This window comes from Pinus tabuliformis, chromosome X (assembly GCF_031772625.1).
Source record: "Pinus tabuliformis cultivar Carrire ecotype Pingquan chromosome X, CPIR1, whole genome shotgun sequence".
Taxonomy (NCBI): domain Eukaryota; kingdom Viridiplantae; phylum Streptophyta; class Pinopsida; order Pinales; family Pinaceae; genus Pinus; species Pinus tabuliformis.
This window is the reverse complement of record NC_142308.1, coordinates 470,726,493-470,747,870: the sequence shown is the minus strand read 5'-3', so window position 1 is coordinate 470,747,870 and position 21,378 is coordinate 470,726,493. Positions and strand designations below refer to the sequence as shown.

The 21,378-nt window shown below is 40.7% G+C and overlaps 1 long non-coding RNA gene across 1 annotated transcript; it reads right to left on the bottom strand.

Annotated features, from left to right (window-relative positions):
* Positions 1-623: 623 nt before the first annotated feature.
* LOC149140717 (uncharacterized) lies at positions 624-3,298 on the bottom strand. The gene is made up of 3 exons (XR_016265141.1): positions 3,024-3,298; positions 2,641-2,882; positions 624-1,148 (listed from the first exon to the last, which is right to left on the bottom strand). It is a non-coding gene; the product is annotated as an uncharacterized LOC149140717 (long non-coding RNA).
* Between the last annotated feature and the right edge of the window lie 18,080 nt (positions 3,299-21,378).

Sequence of the window (21,378 nt, the reverse complement as noted above, 5' to 3'; positions counted from 1 at the left end):
CTGCTGGAGGCCGAGTTTAACTGCCTTTGACCGAGCTTCAAAGGAGGAGTTTGATTGCTGTTTTGAGTCTTGACCAGTGTTGACTTTCTGGTTAGTGCTGAAGTTTGACTGTAGTTGACTGCAGAAATTTACAAGGCTGTTTTGATTTTGAATTTGGCAAGTCAATTTGACTTTTGTACTCTCTCTCTGTGCTGAACTTTTGATATAATAATAAGAAGAATTGATCAAAGGCTTTTTCCCACATTGGGGTTTTTCCCTGGCATGTGCCAAATCTGGTGTCCTCTTGTCTTGGATTTTCTTCTGCATTTTGTTTCATGTTCTATCTGTTTTTATTGTCAATGTGATTATTGTGATTGCTACTGGAAATCGTTATTGGGCTACTAAGGAACATTGAAGTAAATTGTGCTAAGCATAGAACATACCATTGTTAACTAAAATTAACATGTTCAAATCCTCTTATCTTGAGTTTCCCTGGCTTTGTTCCCTTAGGGGATATGGGAGATGACTTTATTTCATTATCCTCAGAATGTTCATCTTTCATAGCGCTCCAAATCTAACATGGTGTGAAACATGGAGACTTTCATGTATAATAAAAAAGATGCTCTTCAGAACATTAGCGCAAACAGTATTTTTTTATGGTTGTTCTGTTTAGGCTCTGGGCCTCTCCAAAAAATCTTGGAAGAAAGTTGAAAAAGTTCAGAAACTATTCCTTATAGAGTATCTGGGAGTTAAAAATATAAACCCCTTACTCTGATGTTAGCAGAAACAAGTGTGTTACTTTTAGAAGGAGAAGCATTATGTCAATTTATGATATATATTATCAAAATACAGCATATGGATATGAATGCATTACTGAGGCAATCTAAGATTGCATCTCAAGATAAGGTAGCATTCAGTGATTACTATGTGAACGGATGAAAAACCCTTCAGATCTTTGGTTAGTAATCCAATGCTTAGTTTCCCAAGTCACTCAGGAGCCATTGACCTGATGGATTCTGTGCTTCTACCACTTATCTTGAATAACGTGGCACCCTTGCAGAAATTCAGATGGCCTAATCTCCTCGTGCAGCCTATTGAGATTTTTCATGATTTCAAACAGCTGCATGTGAAATCTTCCACTTCAAAAATCATGAAAGCATGAAAACAAGCTGCACTAACCAAAAGGAAATGAGTTAAATCTTCAAGCTATTTTTGATCAATTGAAAACAGAAACTAGATAAAAGAAAGCAAACTGAAATCGAAAGCAATAGAATCAAAATTCTACAACAAATTGTTCAAGCAAAACATCAAAAGTAAAATTATAAGCAATGGAAATTAACAATAACGAGAGCAAAACTAGGTTTGAGCAGAAACAGAGTCTTGAGAGGCAACCGTCCAATTTTGATAAGCAGAAAATAAGCTGCAAGCAAACAAAATTACTTTTGGAAAAATGAAGTGAAGCTTGCTCTCTATTGCAGGGTATTCACAAGCAAACATGCATCATAAGAAAACCAATGCTCATTCAGTTCCTGGAGAAAGGCTCATCTGTATAGAAGGCCAGTAGGTAAACATCTTGTTGAAAACAGTTACATCACTTGGATGAATCAGGACCACTTTCATTGCCGATTGCTCAATTTCTGATCACTGATCCTCATTACCTTGGTTCCTTAGATGGGGTTACTTGGTTCCTCAGTCGTGCACACGATGTTATGTTTTTTGATCAGCGAATTTACTTTTGAATTTCCCCTTTGAATCGTGCTTATGTTTACATCAAATCACAAGTGTTTGCGAATTCTTCTGATTTATTACTACAGTGCAACTGTTGGTTTCTTTTCCCATTTTTTGTCATCACTGAAACTTACTCTAGAAAATGTTGCTTTGACTCTGATATGGATAAGAATAACAGCGGTGGCAAGAATCCATTGCATTTATTGCTGCATTGTTTGCCAGTAGTATAGTTCAACATTGGTTCCTGGCTACCCTTCTTTTTAGCCTCCCAGCTCATGTGCAAGTACAGACTCAAATTGTTAAAGAAGGCATTCAATTCGTGAATTCTTGTGGGTTACTGTGATTTTGATTCCTGAAAAATCAGATTCTTCGAAAGCAATGGTCCAACACTTGCATAGTTTACTAGAGTAGTAAATAACATAGCAAGAATGGTCATAACGTAGATGAGCACCACTGTGAGGGAGCTAGAAATCGAATTGAAAATCCTTGCTGACTAAATGACACTTTGACTTTTGATCATCAATACGCCAGCTTTAATGTGATGTTTCATTGTTAGCAGCAAGGTGTTTGTATTTGTATAATCTTCTAAACCAGCAGTATTTCTAAAGATATTTCGAGACAGGTCACAAAGGATTGAAATTCCTTGCTGCATTATTGAAGATCTACTCTAGAGATAATTGACGGTTGTTTTGATTGCCAGGAAAAGAATACGTGTCCCTAAAATCTCCAGAATATCCTATCAACAGAACAACAGACACTCAATGCGAAAGCCTAATTGCACACTCGCATGACTGGTAAAAGGGTGTGGAGGTAGGGTTCCTCAGTAGATTTTTTTCAAGATCCCAATTTACTTCAAACAGGCAAGTGGTTTTTTTAGTACGGCATTCTATATATCAACACATCCAAATAACTTAATTTAGTGAAAACGCATACCTGTTTCAAAAGTTAATAGCCTAACTTTTCACTCGCTATTCTTGATTATGGGAAGCAAGAAAATAGCCATGTTGGGGAAGGTTCCTTTTTCCAACAGCTCCTCCAAAATGTCCTCCCATAAGACTCCATACAATAGGTCATAAATAAACCAGTGATCAAGACAGGCGTTCAGGAATGTTTTAGAATCATAAGAGACAGGTACTTAGCTGGACATCAAAGACTAGCAAGTTGGCAAGGCTATGCTGAAATGAAAGCAAAAGGTAGATGACAAACATGAAACCAAGATTAAAGGAATCTTATTCTTGCAAAAATATAAAAAATTCTTATTCTAAGCAAGCAAAATGTTGAACGCGTAAACCTATTCTATAGACAGAAAATAATACCTATTTCTGTGTCATATGTTGAACATGAACAACGTATGTCATATGAAGTAATATTGGTAGTGTAACCATCCATACTGATGGTTCAGCCCTGAACATGGTTCTCGTGTCGAGTGGGCAAAAAAGTACTCTGCAAAATGGTATAAAACAAGGTACAATCCAGAAATAGCTCCCTTATGATGAAAATTTCAAGAAAATTTAAAACACAAAGGGCCCCGATAATGACCAGGAGTAATGTTTTTGGATTTTGGCCCAGTAACCATCACTGTTTTTGTAATGTTCCCAATTTTATGAATGAAAAAAATAAAAAATCACTAAGGAGTTTTGCCAATTTTTGGTAATATTAAATTAATAAAGGAAAATATTATTTTTGGTGGAGAAAGGTGGAAATTATTATTTTAATAGAGGATAGTGGCAAAATAATATTTAATTGAGGGGAGACAAATCATTATCTTGATGGAGAATGACGACAATAATATTTTATTGGAGAATTGAGACATTATTATTTTATTTAAAATGAAGAATCTAGAAGCTAGAGGGAGACTCCATGAATAATTATAACAGGAGGAATTCAATTGCAAATAATTTTATTCCTATCTATCTCTTGACATAGAAAATAGGTTAAGCAAGTTTCAAGAGTTTCATGCAAAAGTCAAAGCTAATTTCGGTGGATTTCGAGTGCCACCCTATTTAGCTCTTTGGGAGGATTATTTTAGATCTTCCATTGTGCTTATTATAGAAGATCTAATTATCATTGTTTGCAGGAGGATCCAACATTGGGGTGTAATTTGGTTGCAGGATCATTCGATCACCAGGGCCGAGCTTATTTGTCTCACCAAGTGAAGATCGAACTGCCCAATCTGGAGGAGGAATTTATATTTGCAAATCCAGAATTTATCTTGGGCCAAGAAGGGGTTGAGTTCATTAAAATTGCAGGAGGGCTGAGTTAATAATGACGAGGGCTGAACTGAATTGCTGATTTAATGATGAGCCGAAATTATCTCCAAGGAGGGACGTGATGCAAAAAGGATTTAGGAGGCTGCATATCTATCTTGATGCCAAGGAAGAACACATTTAAATTCTGACAAGAAGAGGATCGAGCTCATTCAAGAGGGAAGAGGCCAAGTCATCTTGCACCAATACTTGAGCTCATTCAAGAGGGAAGAGGCCAAGTCATCTTGCACCAATACTTGAGCTCATTCAAGAGGGAGGAGGCCAAGTCATCTTGCACCAATACTTGAGATTCAACACGCCAAAAGACACATTTTAGAGGAGGATTGATTGCCTTGATTACCTGATCCTTCATTCTAGACTTAGAGACTCTTGGGCCGAACTGTCATTCATCATTTTGCTTCCAATTCTAAGTGCTATTTTCGTCATACAAGAAGGGACATATTAGTTTAAGGTGAGGAGGATGAATTATGAAGTTTCCACGCATTGTTTTTTAGAGGGCTGAGCAATATATTGCATAAGGGTTTATGGTACCAAGTGCTGGCAAAAAGGAGACAAAATTCTAAATTAGGGAGTCATTGATACGTTCACGTTCCAGATCTAGAAATTTCCTTGAGACCACATTCTTTGCATGCCTGTAGCAGCCTATTCAGGGGAGGCCGAGTTGGATTTAGAAGTACAACCAAATCAGTCAACTTAAGTTCTGTTCGTCAGTGCACTTTCTAGGTGTATACTTGACAGTGGCATTGTAAATTTGACATTTTTCTCTCAATTAAAGATATGATTTGATTCATAATTTATGCATGTTATCTCTCAAGTTTGATACACATCCTATGTTGTCCATGGAAGCAAATTTTTAGAATTGCTTACAAACTGTTGTTTAGGATTGTATCATTATATTGCTTGTCATCTATCTCTATGCTTTCAGAATTGAAAAAGTGGAGGAATAAGTTCATAGGACTGTTTTTACTGGCAGAACCCAATGTGGCAAAATAAGTCCTAAAACCTTGTGAGAGCATTTTGAGGCATCAATCGACGTTTTTTGGGGTAAAACTTTGGCGCTTTGGCGCAACACTTTTTCATGCTATTCTACACATAGATACCTTTCCAACGGTGCAAGAATCACATCAGGGAAAAGTTATGCCACTCAGAAGTTGACTTTCCTCTTTTCACCACTATAATTCGAGAGGGTGTCACGTCAACCCGCATTATTCATGGAAAAGGGGCTAGCCATGTGATTATGATGTAGAAGACTCTAGAAGAGTCTATATTGTAACTTTGGTCAAGAGTTGAGATAGTCAAACCTAACCACTAGTAGGCTATCATGTTGTGTTATAATTGAGCCACTAGGAGGAAAAGAGATTTCATTCTTTTGAGTGCATTTGTTCCATCACTGAGCAAAAAGCAAAAAGAGCCAAGAGAGATAAGATGTAGAGCACATAGAGAGGATTTGTGCACTGTAGCAGCCCACGGGCCACAAGCCACACTTCATTGTACTTGCAGCCATATTTCCATTCAGAGAAAGAGAGCGGAGCGACTTGACCTTCTCGCTATGTTTTTCTCTCTAAAGGGTTTCCCAAAGCATATTTTGTGTCAAATGTCTGTGTGAGCTTTTATTTTTGCCGTTCTCTATTTTTTGCATAATTTTTATTCACATGCATGTACTATTAACAATAGATCTACATATCCAAAAAATCTAATAAAAATGTAAGTGTAAAATTTCAGATTTAAAATATATTTTTATTAGATTTGTTGTGATGTGCAACGAAATATCCACGACGATTTACGGATCATATTGGTATCAGAGCAATTTCTTTCGAGAATATTGCGAAGATCAAGATCCGTTGAGCGAAAAGTCATAAAACCCTAATCATGGCCGACGAATCTGTGAATAACCCTCGTGATCCTGCAAAGGAGAGGTTTTCGTGGTTGGAACAACAAGTCATTGATATAAATCATCCTCATGGTGGCCATGAGTAATAAGCTTGGGATATTTGGAGAAGATGGGGGTTCAAATGTAGATGACAAATCAGAAGGGGGATCAAGAGATTGGAAAGAAATAGAGAACCAACTAAGAAAGAATTTGGAAAAAATCAACCCAGTTTGAGTGTTGTGAATCAATCACAACCCTTGTTTAAAATGGAAGCAAAAGTTGATATCAAGTTGTACCACGATGAGATCGACGCTTTGAAGTTAAATCATTGGTTGCAACAACTAGAAGTGTATTTCAATGTCCAACAAATTGAGGAAGAACAAAAGATTTCATTTGCGCGACTAAAATTAAAGGGCCATGCCCCGAGTTGGTGGGAGAGCCACACAGAGACCTTAAGGTTGGAAGGGGATCCTCCAATGAATAATTGGGAGGACTTCAAAACCCTCATTAAGTAATAGTTTTACCCTATTGGGTATATAGAGGACCAGTGGATTCGATGGCACTACTTCAACAAAAGTTGGGGAAAAATGTGCAGGAGTACACCATAAAGTTAAAAAAGATTAGCATAATGCTGGGTATCTCCTCAAAGAACCCATATGTACTTAAGTATTTGGGGGGCCTACACTGTCACCTATGGGAGCAAGTGATGTTTTTCAAGCCCAAATCAATGGACAAGGCTTGTGTACAGGGACATAACCTGGAGAACATAGGCTTGAAGAGGGTGCAATCAAGTGGATCGAAGCACAAGGAGCAATACGACGCTTCTAAGGAGGGGAAAAAGAAGCATAAAGCATGAAAATATAAAAAGATGGTATCCAGAACACATCAGTGCAAAGATCCCAACAACCATTGCAACCACTGCAACATAGACAACCATACAGAGGAGAAGTGTTGGAAGTTGCATCCAAAGCTAAATCCAAAGAACAAAAAGAAAGACAATAAGAAGAAGAATGTCATGGATACTGATTTGAGCAGACAAGTTGAAGAAACTTGGACGTGGATGAGAAGATTGTCTGTACATCAGTGCAAAAAGAGGTGAATTTGAGTAGCCTTTAGCAACAAGAAGAGAAAGAAATGACCAAACACTTCCATATTAAGATACAAGTCAAGAAGACAAAAATTGATGCTCTATTTGACTCAAGATTGCAGGTGAATCTCCTTGCAGCATAGTTGGTCAAGAAATTGGGGTTGGAAGTTCTTGATCATCCAAACCCATATCCACTGGGATGAGTAAATAAGGATGTAGAGTTGATGGTAACAAAACATTGCAAAATTAGATTTGCTATTAGTGTTGATTTTATTGATGAAACAGAACTAGATGTGGTTCCCCTAAATGTATGTGGAGTCATGTTTGGGAGTCCCTATGTGTACATGTGAGATGCAATATTAATGTGGAGAGCCAACTAGTATGAGCTCGTCAAGGATGGAAAATCGTTCATGATCAACATACAAAGGGAATTCAAAAATTTTGCTGGTAAGTGTTAACCAAGTCAAGAAATTGATCAGTTCTAGCAAGATGTATGTTTTATTGTTTTTAAGAGAAAATTAGTTTATAGAAGAGTCAGTAAGAGGCAAGGCATCCTTGGAGGGGTGTACTAAGAAACATAAACAACAAATGGAAGAGTTGCTATAAGTATACAAGGATGTGTTCTGAGAGCCTAAAGGGTTATCACCTAAGAGGGAGATGGAGCACGAGATCCAACTATTGCCCGACTCCGCATTGCCAACAATTGGGTTGTATAGGCAGTCAGTTATAGAAGCATGTGAGGTGAAGAAACAATTGCAGCAACTTTTGGAACATGGCATCATTCGATCGAGTAAATGATCATGTGGGTCATCCATCATCATTGTGCCAATGAAAGATGGGACTTGGCGAATGTGTATAGATTATAGGGCGTTGAACAATATCACGCTCAAGAACAGGTACCCTATGTCGAGGATAGATGATCTGCTGGATTAATTGCTGTAAGCAAAATACTTCGCCAAGCTGGACTTAAAGTCTAGATACGCCAGGTTCATGTCAAGAAACAAAGATACCCGGACAACCGCCTTCAATACCAGTCAAGGTTTGTATGAGGGTTTGTGATGCCATTTGGCCTATGTAATGCGCTGACTACATTTATGAGATTAATGAATGATGTATTGCACTATTTTATAGATTCATTTGTTATTGTCTATTTGGATGATATACTAGTATACAATGCTACCTAGGAAGATCACATCTCACATTTGACATAGGTGTCAGAGACATTAAAGAAGCACCAACTACTAGCAAACCTTAAGAAGTGTGAGTTTGCATAGCAATCTTTGCGATATGTGATAGGTGGAGGAGAGATGTAGATAGATCCTGCCAAGATGGAGGCCATCATGAAATGGATGGTGCCTACTAATGTTTTTGAGGTCAAGAGTTTCATTGGGGTAGCTCAGTACCAGTACCAGTACCTGAGGAAATTCATAGCCTCATTTTCAATAGTAGCAACACCGCTCCATGCCATAACAACAAGTGGCAAGATTTTCCAATGGGGAAAGCATCAACAAAGGGATTTCGAGGAGCTAAAGAAAAAGATCAATCAAGCACAAGTTATGGTATTACCAAACTTGCAGCGACTCTTCGAAGTGGAGACAGATGCGAGTGGGTATGCTATAGGAGCGGTTTTGATATAACGAGGATGAATCGTATGCTACCATTTTGAATTCTTTTATGGGGCAGTTTTTAACTACCCTACCTACAACAAGGAGCTCTATGCCCTGGTGCAAGCTGTGAAGAAGTGGAAGCACTATTTGATGGGAAAGAAGACAATAATCCACACAGATCACCAACCACGACAACACTTGTATGCCTAGAGTAAGTTACAACAAACCAGACATTCTAGACCTTGTGCTATGTACAACTGAGGGCCTTGACAGAGATAGGGCTTTAAATCTACGCCCTGCAATTGTGTCCAAGTTCCATAACACTCTTTCTGTTGCATACGAGCAACACTCATATGCCCCATACCATATATGGAACTGTGATGAAACAGGGTTACAGACAGGAAAGAATTGTGGTATGCGAGTATTTTCCAAGAGGGAGCATAAATGTGCCAAGATTTTCCCTAAGAGCAGGGGGTAGATCGCTATTCTTTGTTGTTTCAATGCAATTGGTTCTTCAATCCCAGGATTATATCTATTCAAAGGTAAAACACAACTAAAAAATTGTATACAATACTGTGAACCAGGTACATGCATGGCTACACATCCCCATGCATGGATGACAAATGAACTATTCCTAAATTGGCTTTGTCACTTTGTTGCATTTGTACCAGGTGGTGTCTCGCCTGAAAATAGACACCTACTGATTTTAGATGGCCATGGATGCCACATGGTTGTGCAGACAATATAGGAGGCCAACAATTTGGGCATTGACATGTTAACATTGCTGGCTCATACCACTCATATATTGCAACCCCTTGATGTTAGCGTGTTTGGGCCTTTCAAGAACTATTTCAGGGTCAAGCGAGCTTCGTGTATGACAAAATCTAGGGGTGGAAGTAAAGAGGTTTGAGCTAGCTGAGCTTGCAAGTAAAGCATTTAAAAGGGCTCTCACACCTTCTAATATCAAGGTTGGATTTAGGAGGACTGGTATATGGCCACTTAATGTTGATGCTCTTATGCATGATACTGGTTGTAGCCAAGCATTTGCTGTGGAAGGCCAAGAAGCAGAGAACTTGCAAGACCATGTTGATGGTCAAGAAGATGTCGCTGCTGCCGAAGGTATAATGTTCCTTTCTGAAGGGCACTTCTATGGTGATGATGATGAACATGTGAGTGAGACACCATTTAGTCATGAACCAACTGTTAATATCTTGGAGGTTGTCACACCCATTGAACCACCGACCAATTCTTCATGTGATATTCCATATGAGGTATTTGATCAAGCGAATGAAAATGCAAACTTGATTTCAAATGATAATGCAACAGGATTAAACAATGAGCAATTGAGCATGCCAACCCAAGTAAGCCCACCATCATGGTTGGTAGAGGCCATGATGAATATCAACACACATAATGTGTCTACCACCAATGAGGAAAGCACGGGCATGCCTTCACAACCATCAGAGTTGAACATTGAAATTGTTCATTATTTTGTGGACAATGGGTCACTGGAAGAGGAGCCTATTCATCATGAAGTACATGAAGAAGACAACAATGGGGGCCAATTAGTTGTCCTAAAGGTTGAAAGCCAAGTGTTAGGTCCTGAGGAGCATGGGACATTAAAGCAAAGAATACTTGGTGTGTTCCTAAAGTTACTAGTAGAGAGAGTGAAGGCCTCATCAAGGCACTAAACATCATATTGTCGTCGTTTGGGGAGTTCACAGTTGGTCACATCTGAAGATTATGTGAATTTATTGTTGACTTTGAATGTAAAAAAATTGAAATTCAAGAATCTAAAAAGAGAAAGGAGTTGGCCAAGGAAAAGAGAGCTGCAAGGATTGCAGTAACAGAAGCTTGAGCAAAGGAAAGGTTGGAAAGACAAAAAGCAAGAGAAGACAAGGAACATAATTTTTTTTGGCAAGGCAAGAGAGGGAGGCAAGGAAGGTTCAACAAGTGTTGGAAAAAGGAGGAGGGGTGACAAGCATGGAAGACTATGGTGCAAGACAATTTGAGGCAAATAGGATGATGTCCAACACGTTGAACCACATTGCAAAGCACACACCATCATTCTAATCATCCAAGTCCCCCGTTATCAGCTAGGGGTTATGTGCACCTCTTATACCCCTACCAGTGCAGGTTTAAATCGTAACTATGTTTATATGACACCTGCACTCAGTGTTGGGGTTAGTAACACAAGTGGACATTTGGGATACTAAGTCCCTCCATGGCTACAAGGAGGAAACTGGAGTCAAGCATATGGCAACATTTAGGCACATCCTAATCAACCAATCTTGGGTAGTCCACCATACTTGGGCCAGGCTGGAAACTCAACAATTTTGGGCAAGCATGACATAATTTTTGTAACCACATCGCAATGTAAATTTTGTAAGGATGCAATATGTTGATTGGTTTAATAGTAGAAGCTACACTTCTACACAATTAAGGATTATCTAGTTCATCAGATTGAGGATTGCAAATGATAAAAAATACCATTCTCTTCTACACAGTTACATCCACTTTTTCTTGATTTGAGAATGTTTGTTAATGGTCATTGTGATGATCAAGGAACAAAGGTAGATGAATTGAATTAAAAAATATGAACTCTATTGAATTTGAATTTGAATTCTAATTTGAAAAATATTTTTATTTTGATGTCCGGTTTTTATGATTTTTTCAATCATCAACATCTGTGCTTTTATTTAGATAAAATCACTAACTTTAAAGCAATGAATCATTTTGTTTAATGTTCTACTTGGAAGCTTTAATTTATGGTTTTGTTAGGAGTCGATGACAACAACATGTTTAGGCATCTTATTGCTAACCAATTTTTCTAGTTTGAATCACCCAGTTCCATTCAACAACATACAAGCCCTAAAGCTAATTCTAAGCACCTTCTTTGATGAATTCGCAAGCACTTTTCTCTGTTGCAATCACATATGGTGGTTGTATCTCCTCCTCACATAATTTTTTGACCATGAAAAATCAAAGAGACTTCCAAACCTTTCTTTGGCACCACGAATATACAACTCATAATGCAAGCATTTAAACCATTAGGGGAGGGACACCATTATCCAAATTGAAAAGAGTGAGGGAGGGACTAAAATTAGTGAAGAAAATCACATGTATTTAGGCAATTTTTAAATTTAAATTTAACAAACAAACAAACAAGCTAACAACATTTCACTGCTAACCATTGCTAACAATTTAAATGTATTATATTGCTAACAATTTAAATGTATTATATTGCTAACAACTTCCGTCAACATTATACTGCTAACAACTTTTTACAACTTCGGTCAACATTATACTGCTAACCACTGCTAACAAAAATTATGCATCATTCAATTATGCTGGTAACATAATCATAATCCAATCAAGTACCAATCATAATCCAGACTACTGATAACATGTACCGCCATACCCTCCATACCCTCCTTAAAAAAAACTAGAAAATCTAACCTTTTTTTTCCACTGGAAAAATCGTAATCTTTCATTGATTAGAAAAATTACATGTTGTAGATGCATTTGCATATGCAAAAGTTCTTCCACTACACATGTGGGTATCTGTAGGTTCCATATCTGTCTATCAAAAAACAAAAATCATCTCGCAGGATGTTTTACATCGCCATATATACATATTGCCACGCAGGGCTGTCAGTTATAATATTTATCAGCTATATACAAAAATAGTTCAAAAATATCAGTTCTTGGTTGTTCATGGGCTGGCTGCCCTATAATATTGTGCATCTATGTATGGGCGGTGATAGTACTGATATGCATTTGCGCCCCGCTGCTCCTGAATCATCCACTCGCCTCTGGGAAGTACCGTAGCCTCCTTGGATAGTTGGTCGGCACTGTTGTTGTGTTCCCTGTAGATATGATTGCAAGAGATGTTATTAAACTGTGCCTTCAGTAAATTTATTTCATCCAGTATACTGCTGAGTGTGTGCGAGTGGCAAGCAGAAATATTATTGAACCAATCAATGACAATCTTTGAATCCCCAAATATGTTTAAATGCAAGCAGTTATGGCTCAATGCAAAATGAATGAGATGGCGGAGTGTGATGATCTCTGCAAATTTATTTGAACCAACGCCCAGACCCAGCTTTGCTTTATAGAAGTGTTGTTCGTTAATGAAGAGGAGAAAGCCCCCTCCACATCCCTGCTGTTGGGCTGCACCATCGAAATATGCCCATGGGCAGCTGTGATCGATTTGAGGGGGATCCCGGGGACGGCGGACCTTAGGCTGCGGTGGCTCAGGTATGTCATTGAAGACAGCAATAATCTTAGCAGTAAGATGCAGCCACTGAACCATTTTGTCCTCGAATGTCAAACGGTTTCGGGCCAACCATAGGTACCAGCATATAATGATGGGCAGGCTCTGTAGCTTTGAGTTTCTATGCTGGTTATGCCACGACTCCCATGTTTGATTTATGTCGATCCCCTCCCATTTACCGGAGAATTGTATAGCTGGTGTGATGGCTTGCCAGAGCTGTGCTAGGACAGTGCATTGTAAGAATAAGTGTGTGCACGATTCAGTAGATTGCTTACACAGGATGCACCAAGACGGTCCATGTATCGCACGCCTCATGAGGTATTCCCCAGTGGGAGCCACCCCTTTTAGGATACACCAAAAAAATAATTTCTGTCTTGGTGGAGCCGTTAACTTCCAGATGGAGTTCCACCAGAAAGATATCAAATCCGGAGCCTTATGTGCGATCAGAGATAGGTATCCCGCTTTTGGGGTGTATGTGCCATGCTCGGAGGGATACCATATGAGCTCATCAGGTCCCTGCTTGATCCTGATGTGCGATTCAGATAAGGCGTTTATATAAGACTACCAATCTTGGTGCCAGAGAGGTGGAATGTTGATCTGTTGTGCCGATTTCCATTGTTGATTGAAGATGGTAGTGTGTTGTGGATCTGCTATGTCTGCAATGTGAGAGATCCCTTGAGAGTGCAGGTGTTGAACGAGGGCTTCAGGCAATATGTGCCTTCCACCGCTACCGTTCCAGGGGTCCAGCCCGATCCTAGCCTGAGTGCCATCGTTTATTTTCCATATCAGGGTATCTCTGATGAGTGGAATAGCATGGAGAAGTGCTTTCCAAACAGATGATATCCCAACTTTGGGCCAGGATGGGAGCCGGATCCAATCCATTATTTGATGAGGCCAAATATATTTGTGATATACAATTTGGGTCCATAGATTGTCCCCAGTGATTAGTGTCCAACCCATCTTTGCAGCCAGGTCCTATGCAAATGTAGGGAGATCTTTGAGGCCCCAGCCTCCCCACTTCTTTGGGATGGCAATCCTCTTCCATCCAATCCATGCAAAGATGCGCTTTTCTGTAGACCCATTCCATAGGTACCTATTGCAGGTCTGCTGCAGTCTGGATAGGATGCTGCGAGGGATCCATGCCAAGGCCATCCAGAAGACCGGAGTAGCTTCCAAGACAGATTTGATCAGGACAAGTCTTCCTGCTCGTGATAGGTATCTATGGCTCCAGATATTGAGATTTTTCTCCAGTTTGACCACTAGCCAGATCCAGTCTGCTACTTTAGGGCTAATAGGCTTGATCCAATAACCCAAGTATTTAAGGCCCTGATCCAAGGGGTGTATGCTGTAAGGGAATAGCTGTAGAGCCATCTGGGATTCATGGACAGTGGTTCTGGAGAGAATGATGGATGATTTTGAGTGGTTTGCCTGCATCCCAGTGGCAGAGGAGAAGAGGGAGATGATATTGGAGAAAGTGCGGGAGTCCCGGGTGCTTCCATCCAGGAATATCATAACGTCATCTACAAAAAGGAGGTGGGTGAGGAAGCAGTCCACTGATATCTTGAGGCCACTAATGTCTCCATTCCTCTTAGCAGATGCAATAAGCCTACTGAGACTATCCATGACAATAAGGAAGAGAAGGGGGGACAATGGGCACCCCTGTCTGAGACCCCTCTCCGAATGGAAGAACTGGGATGCAGAGCCATTAATCAGCACACTAAAGGAGGGGGTGGTGATGCAGGCCATGATCCAAGTGATAAATCTGTGGGGGAAGCCCAGATGAATAAGGAGCATCTTGATATAGAGCCAGCTTACCCTATCAAATGCTTTAGCCAAGTCATTTTTTAAGATGATGGCTTTGTGGTGCTTTGTCCAAATAGAGTGAAAGGCCTCATGTGCTGCCCCTATAGCTTCATGAATCTGGCGATGTTCCAGGAATGCGAACTGTTGAGGGGCAATGTGTCGAGACAAAATGGGGCGAATTCGATTTGCAATGATTTTTGAGATGATCTTGTAGAGTACATTGCAGAGAGAGATAGGACGGTATTCATCAAAAGAGGAAGGGGAGTCAGTTTTGGGGATCAGGGCAATGAAGGTGGAATTGATTGCATTGTACATGGATCCTGACATCCTACATTCCTCAACCACCCTTAGAAGATCCTGGCTGATCATCTCATAAAATGCAATGTAGAATTCGATGGTCCATCCATCCGGACCAGGGCTGCGCTCCTTAAACCATTTGATGGTGGATTCCAGTTCCTCAGGGGTAACAGGATCGAATAGGGACTCTGCTTCCTCCTCGTTAACAAACCTAGGAAAGTGTCCAGCAATGTTGATAATGTCAGCAAGGTTGTTACCTGGAGGTTGCTTGTAAAGGTTCCTGAAGTGTGATGATCCCATCTGAGATAGCTTATTGAAAGTATCAGCCATTCCACCATCAGCCATAGGGAGGTTCCATATTGTATTGCTGACCTTTCTGCCCTTGGCATAATTGTGAAAGAAGCGAGAGTTTTCATCTCTTGCCTTAAGCCAGGTTGCTCTACTGCGCAGTCGGATAGATTCTTCCCTCTCCCTAAGGATCTTTTGCTTCTGATTTTCCAGCTCCACAAGGTGTGCTTTTTCGGCCTCCGATGTGAAACCCAAGCCTCTTTCGTCAGTGAGAGAGGTTAGCTCAGCTTCAATGTTCATGAGAGTAGTGTTTTCCAGTCGGTACTTGTTCCTAGCCCATTCGATAGTGAGATCCTTGAGTTGTGACAGATTCATACAGAAGCCTTTTGCCAGAGAATCGGCTCTGTCTATTGGGTTGTGAGGCCAGAAGTCCTTAACAAGTTTGATGTAGGAAGGATCCTCAAGCCATCCATGATTGAACTTGTAAGGGGCTTTTGGCTTTTTATTGGGGCCATTTATTTCCAGGTATATAGGATGGTGATCTGATATACCACCTGAGCCCACCCATTGTTTGTAGTGATGAAGTCTTTGAAGCAGGGGTCCTTTCATCATGAATCTGTCAAGTCTACGGGCCAGAGCAGCTTCACCGATCCTTCTGTTCCGCCAGGTGGGGAGGGGTTTGTTCATGGGGACATCACTCAGATCATGTCGCTCCAAGAGATCGGTCATGTAGGCAGTGATCGAGTCGATTTGTGCTGTGGCACCCCAAGATTCCCCGTATCCCAATGAAAAATTTAGATCCCCCCCTATGATCAAGTTCTCTGGTGAAAAGATGTGTAGCCCCAAAAGGTGATTCCAGAAAGCTTCACTCTGGTGACACAGGCCATATATATTGATTACCCTGAGGTTGATACCCAGGTCTGCAGAAAATAGGTCGAAACCCAGAAAGCCCGGTCCTCCCCAAGTACCTAGGGCTGTAATGGTAACAGGATTGTATCCAATTGCTAATCCACCCGATCTTCCAGAAGAGTCTATTGCCGAAAATTTCCAACCAGGAATGATCGATGATAGTGTGGCCGAAATGGAGTCCTCGGGGCCAAGCGTTTCTTGTAGCATGATAATATCGACAGGAGATGTTTCAACCAGTCTCTTAAGGGCTAGTTTCTTTGAGGTACTAGCCAGGCCTCTGCAGTTGAAAGAGAGGCACCTCATGTGGGAAGATGGCCAGGGGTGTTCTTTGCTCTAAGTACCCCATCGATAGTAGATTGACGCCCAATGGCCACCTCTGCCCCCGCCCGCCTGATGGCTTTAGTAAGATCAGATTTTCGCCCTCGAGAAGGCAGCGAGGTCAGACCAGATGTTAAGATACCCAGTCCGGCGATGTTGGATTGTGGTCCCTGGGTGTGTGGGCGAGGGCGAAGGAAATATGAATGCTTTGAGCTCCTGGAAGATGAGGGGGAGGATGCAGGTGATGAGGGCGGATGAGAGGATGTAATAGTAGGGGCAATGACCAAGGGGGAGGGCATTGAACATAATGCAGCTGTCATAGATGGAGAAGATGATGAAGTCATAGAGAAATCAGACATTGAAGGATTGAGAGATTTACCCGGAGGAGCTGCAGAAGCGATTGCGGAGGCCGCCCGAGATCTGGTGACTGGAGTTGTAGCACGACCAAGAGGAACACCAGGTGCCTGAGGGGTTGCATGCGAGGGAGTGCTAGCGGCTGGAACTTGTTGTGCAACCGGAGAGGTAGGTCTTGGCATATAGGCATTGGGTGTTGGAGCCTCATCTTTCCTCTGATTTAGCGAACAATCTTTGAAGATGTGCCCTACCCTATGGCACCGCTGGCTTCTGAAGGGGACGCCTTCGTAGTCAAGAATCTCGAGCCGAGTGTATTTGCCCCAATGTAGAGTGATCTTTTCTTCTAATCCTTCGCGAGTGTCTAGGTGTACCAGGATCCGAGCTAGCGTTCTATTCTGGATTCCACGAAAGTTCGATCATAATCGAGATAAGTCCCCAGAGCGTTCCCAATTCGGATGAAAGTTTCTTCGTTCCAATATTGGAGGGGAAGTCCAGGGAGGCGCACCCATAATGGCCCAACCCCAATCTGTTCGCGCTCGGGATCAAATAGTGGGCTCCATCGCTTGAGCAACACTGGTGCCATTTCTATGTGCCAGAATTTGGCCAAGACAAGATCCGTATAATTGTCCTTTGCGAAGTGAAGGGAAAACCAGCCGCGAGGGAGGACCTGAACTTCAGGGAGTTCCTTCAGAATCCCACCCCAAATCTCCTTCACCCACTGAGTAAGCCGGGTCGCAGAATAAGCACGCCCTCGGACATGCCCCACAAGGATAGAATTTGCCATATTAGCGGCCTCTTCAGCGGCCATGTTCTCACCGAACCAAATAGAGATGTCCCTGGACGTAGATTTGACGCACTTTGTTCTTTTTTTCCCCGTGCGCGGCGCAGAGGGATGATTTACCAAGGGGTCCGGGGAGCAGTCCTGTGGGTTCGACCTGGAAGAGCTGACTTTGACTGCGGGGGTTTCAAAACATCCCGAAGGAGAGTGGAGAAGCGCTGCAAAACCAATGGACGATGAAATAGGAGGGCCAGAAGAGGATGGCGCCGGAAAGGATGAGTTCTGAGGCCGCGAATCAAAGGGTGGCGATGGGGGAATGACAGAAGATAAAAAACGGAGGGTACCCGGAGAAAGGGGGGGTAGATCTAGCCCGACAGAGTCAGATTGGATGGTGCCTTCAGGAGCGCTCGATGGAGGGGGGACCGGGATCGAGACCGCCGGGGAGGGATGCGGTTCAGTAAGCAGAGGGCCGGAGGCTGCAGACGACGAAGCAAAATTAGGGCGGTCGAAAATTAGCTCGGAGGATAGCGGGTCTTCGGAGAAATCAATGGCTTCTTTCGTGTCCATACTATCACCGACAGTAACCGGATCCATGGTGAAAGTGACGGTTGTTGCCTGAAAAGTCGGGCCAGGTAAGCAATCGAGACAGGAGCTGGGAGCGGACTTCAGGCTGGAGAGGTAGGGGTAGACTGCCTTAACCGGAACCCTCACGGTTATCGACAGTGCGCGCCGATGTCTGATGCCCTAACCCAAACCTACGCGGTTGGCCGCAGAGGTTTAAGTATTTAAGTATTTAACCCAAATCGCATGTATTTAAGTAGTTTTTAAATTTAAATGTAAAAAACAAACAAACAAGCTAACAACATTTAGCTGCTAACAACTGCGAACAATTTAAATGTATTACACTGTTGACAACTGCTAACAATTTAAATGTATTATATTGCTAAAAATTGCTAACAACTACTAACAAAATTTATGCATCATTCAATTACACTGGTAACATAATCATAATCCAATCAAGTACCAATCATAATCCAAACCGCAGATAGCATGTACTCGCCATACCGTCCATCACAAAAACTAGAAACTCTAACTCACTGAAAAAAATATACCAACATAACCACATGACATCAACTTCAAACTAGTACCATATCAACATGAAAAGAAAAACACCGCCCAAACAATCTCAGCAAAATCGTAGCCAAGCCAATTATCAACACCAACAGTGAAAAACTCTGTGTACTTACAAAATTTCAATCAAGACCATGATTTACTAGATTCCTCTATGCTTAAGAGATTCGACGCTGAATTACTTAGTTAGGTCTCTTCGTCTTACGCCGGTTGTAAACACTTTTCTATTTGTAAAACACTATGTCTAGAAGTTCTATTAATAATATTAAGGGCAAGTGCCCATTTTCTGTAACAAGATTTCAATAATATTTGTGCTCTATCTATTTTGTCGAGGGTTTCACCTCCTCCTAAGGATTTATTTCCAGGCTCTTATTTCACTCGTCAATTCTTGGTTCAGCCCCATAAGGCCGTGACTATAATTTTTCTTCTTACATTTCCAAGACAGTGAATACATATTGTTCTATAATTAATTAGGAACGATAGTTAAACATGAATTCTCTAATGGGGCTTCTTATCTTGTTTAAAAATTAAGGCTCGGGCTTGTAGGGTAATAATTTTTTAGAATTCTTTCTCTGTTTTAAAGAAAAACCATTGTATGCTCTCTTTGTCCTTTTACAGTTGAACCTGTAGCTTATTAAAGATTTCAACAATACTTTCCACCCTGGTGGGTTGTGCTCATTTCAAACCCTATTCTCACATACAAAGCAATTTAATACACCAACCCCAACACTGAGCACGCAATCAGAATAAATTATCGCAACCAGAACACTAAAACATTAAAACTACAACCAGACTCGATGCACCATTGCTGCACAAAGGACTTGACGCATAAAGCCTTCATTCTTCAAACCCCACAATTTACAAAAAACCCACACAAAATCCACAATTTAAACAAAACCAACACAACTGAAAAGTGTTCAAAAACACAAGCAGATAAGCACAAAGGCACAATAATCCATCCAGTGAAATGTGTTTAAAAACACAAGTAGATATAGGATTGTAGGATAATGTCCTACCTTCCAGGTCTCGTTTCGTCGGCTTTCTCCATGCTAGTGCGCCACAAGAACCCCATATGCTCGATAAATCGTAGCTTCAACTGCAAAATCGCACAGTGACCTGCAAGACAGGCCTGCCATGGGGTTAGACATAAAAAAACCTCCAAAAACTTGCATAAAACAAGCAAAAATCTCTAGTGTATCACATAAACTTACTCTTTTACCTGATAAAACCCTTCAGAGCACGAAACTGCCATAACCAACACTGAGCCGAGCTAAATCTGCCATAGGGACGAACAAAGACGAATACCCAGGCCAATACACCATACGGGGAAGAGAAAAAAACCCAATAAACCATACCAAATTCTAGATAACAACCTCACAACCCCTCGAACAAGCAGTGGAAAGACCACATAACTCGCTATTTGTAGGGCCAAGGATAGGCATCGCTGTAAGCGGCATTGCAACAACGTCATGCAAGTACTTGGGATCAGAAACGCACAAGAAACATTCCCGAACAGAATAAGGCAACAATTGAATGAAGGCTCAGACAAGTCGCCGCTAGGTTAGCCTAACGCGCAGTAAACCGGTTGAACCAGTGACCACACACACATGACATGTGTTGTATGACACTTAAGCTGGTTGACGTGGCATCGATGAGGTCCTAGCTGGACCTGTTTGCCTAATGGCATCCCTCCCCTAATGAATTTCAATAATAAGTACACCAAATACTTTAATTTCGAAGGCTCAAAATGGAATATGACCTAAAAAATTCATATGAATTTTGGAATCAAGTCACCATATTTAAATGTTGAAAATATTGTTCATTCACAATTTTGAGCTTACCCATTGTTTTTCTATTCTTTCATAATTAATGTGCTTCTTTCTACCATAGTGCACAATCTTTTGGATAGTGAAGGAATTCTGTGTATCATAAAAATTTCATCCACTTAACGAACCATATCATTTTGATCTCGCCATGGAATCTTTAAAATAAAAAGAATATTAGATAATATATTCTAATGGTAAAAATTCTGATTGGAATATTTAAAATAAAAGGAATATGTGATAATATATTCTAATGGTAGAAGTTCTTATTTTAGTGGATACAGTGATAAAATTTATGGAGACGGATGTTTTGTATTTATTTTTCTAATCTATGGAGATCCATGTTACAATTTACAATAATTTTGCATGAAAGCTTTTCTGGATAGAACAAGATTTATTAACTAAAGAGTGACTAAAGAGCCGAAGCAACGGTTACAAAATATGGTCTTTTTTGCGCTCACATTAGTAGTAAGTATTTATTAACTAAAGAGCCGCAACGGTTACAAAATATGGTCTTTTTTGCGCTAACATTAGTAGTAAGTATTTATTAACTAAGGAGTGACTAAAGAGCCGCAGTGGTTACAGAATATAGTCTTTTTTGTGCTGACATTAGTAGTAAGAATTATTCTCTGCTTAAGAGCCGCAGCGGTTACAGAATATAGTCTTTTCTGTGCTTACATTAATAGTAAGAATTATTCTCTGCTTAATTATCTCTTGCTCTTTAAACCGAAATGGAGCAAAATTAAAGGGACATGGTGTGGTAGGCAAGGATTTAATAGGTACTATAAATTATTTATTAACTAAAGAGTGACTAAAAGGCGGTGGTGGTTACAAAGTATAACCTTTTTTGCGCTGACATTATT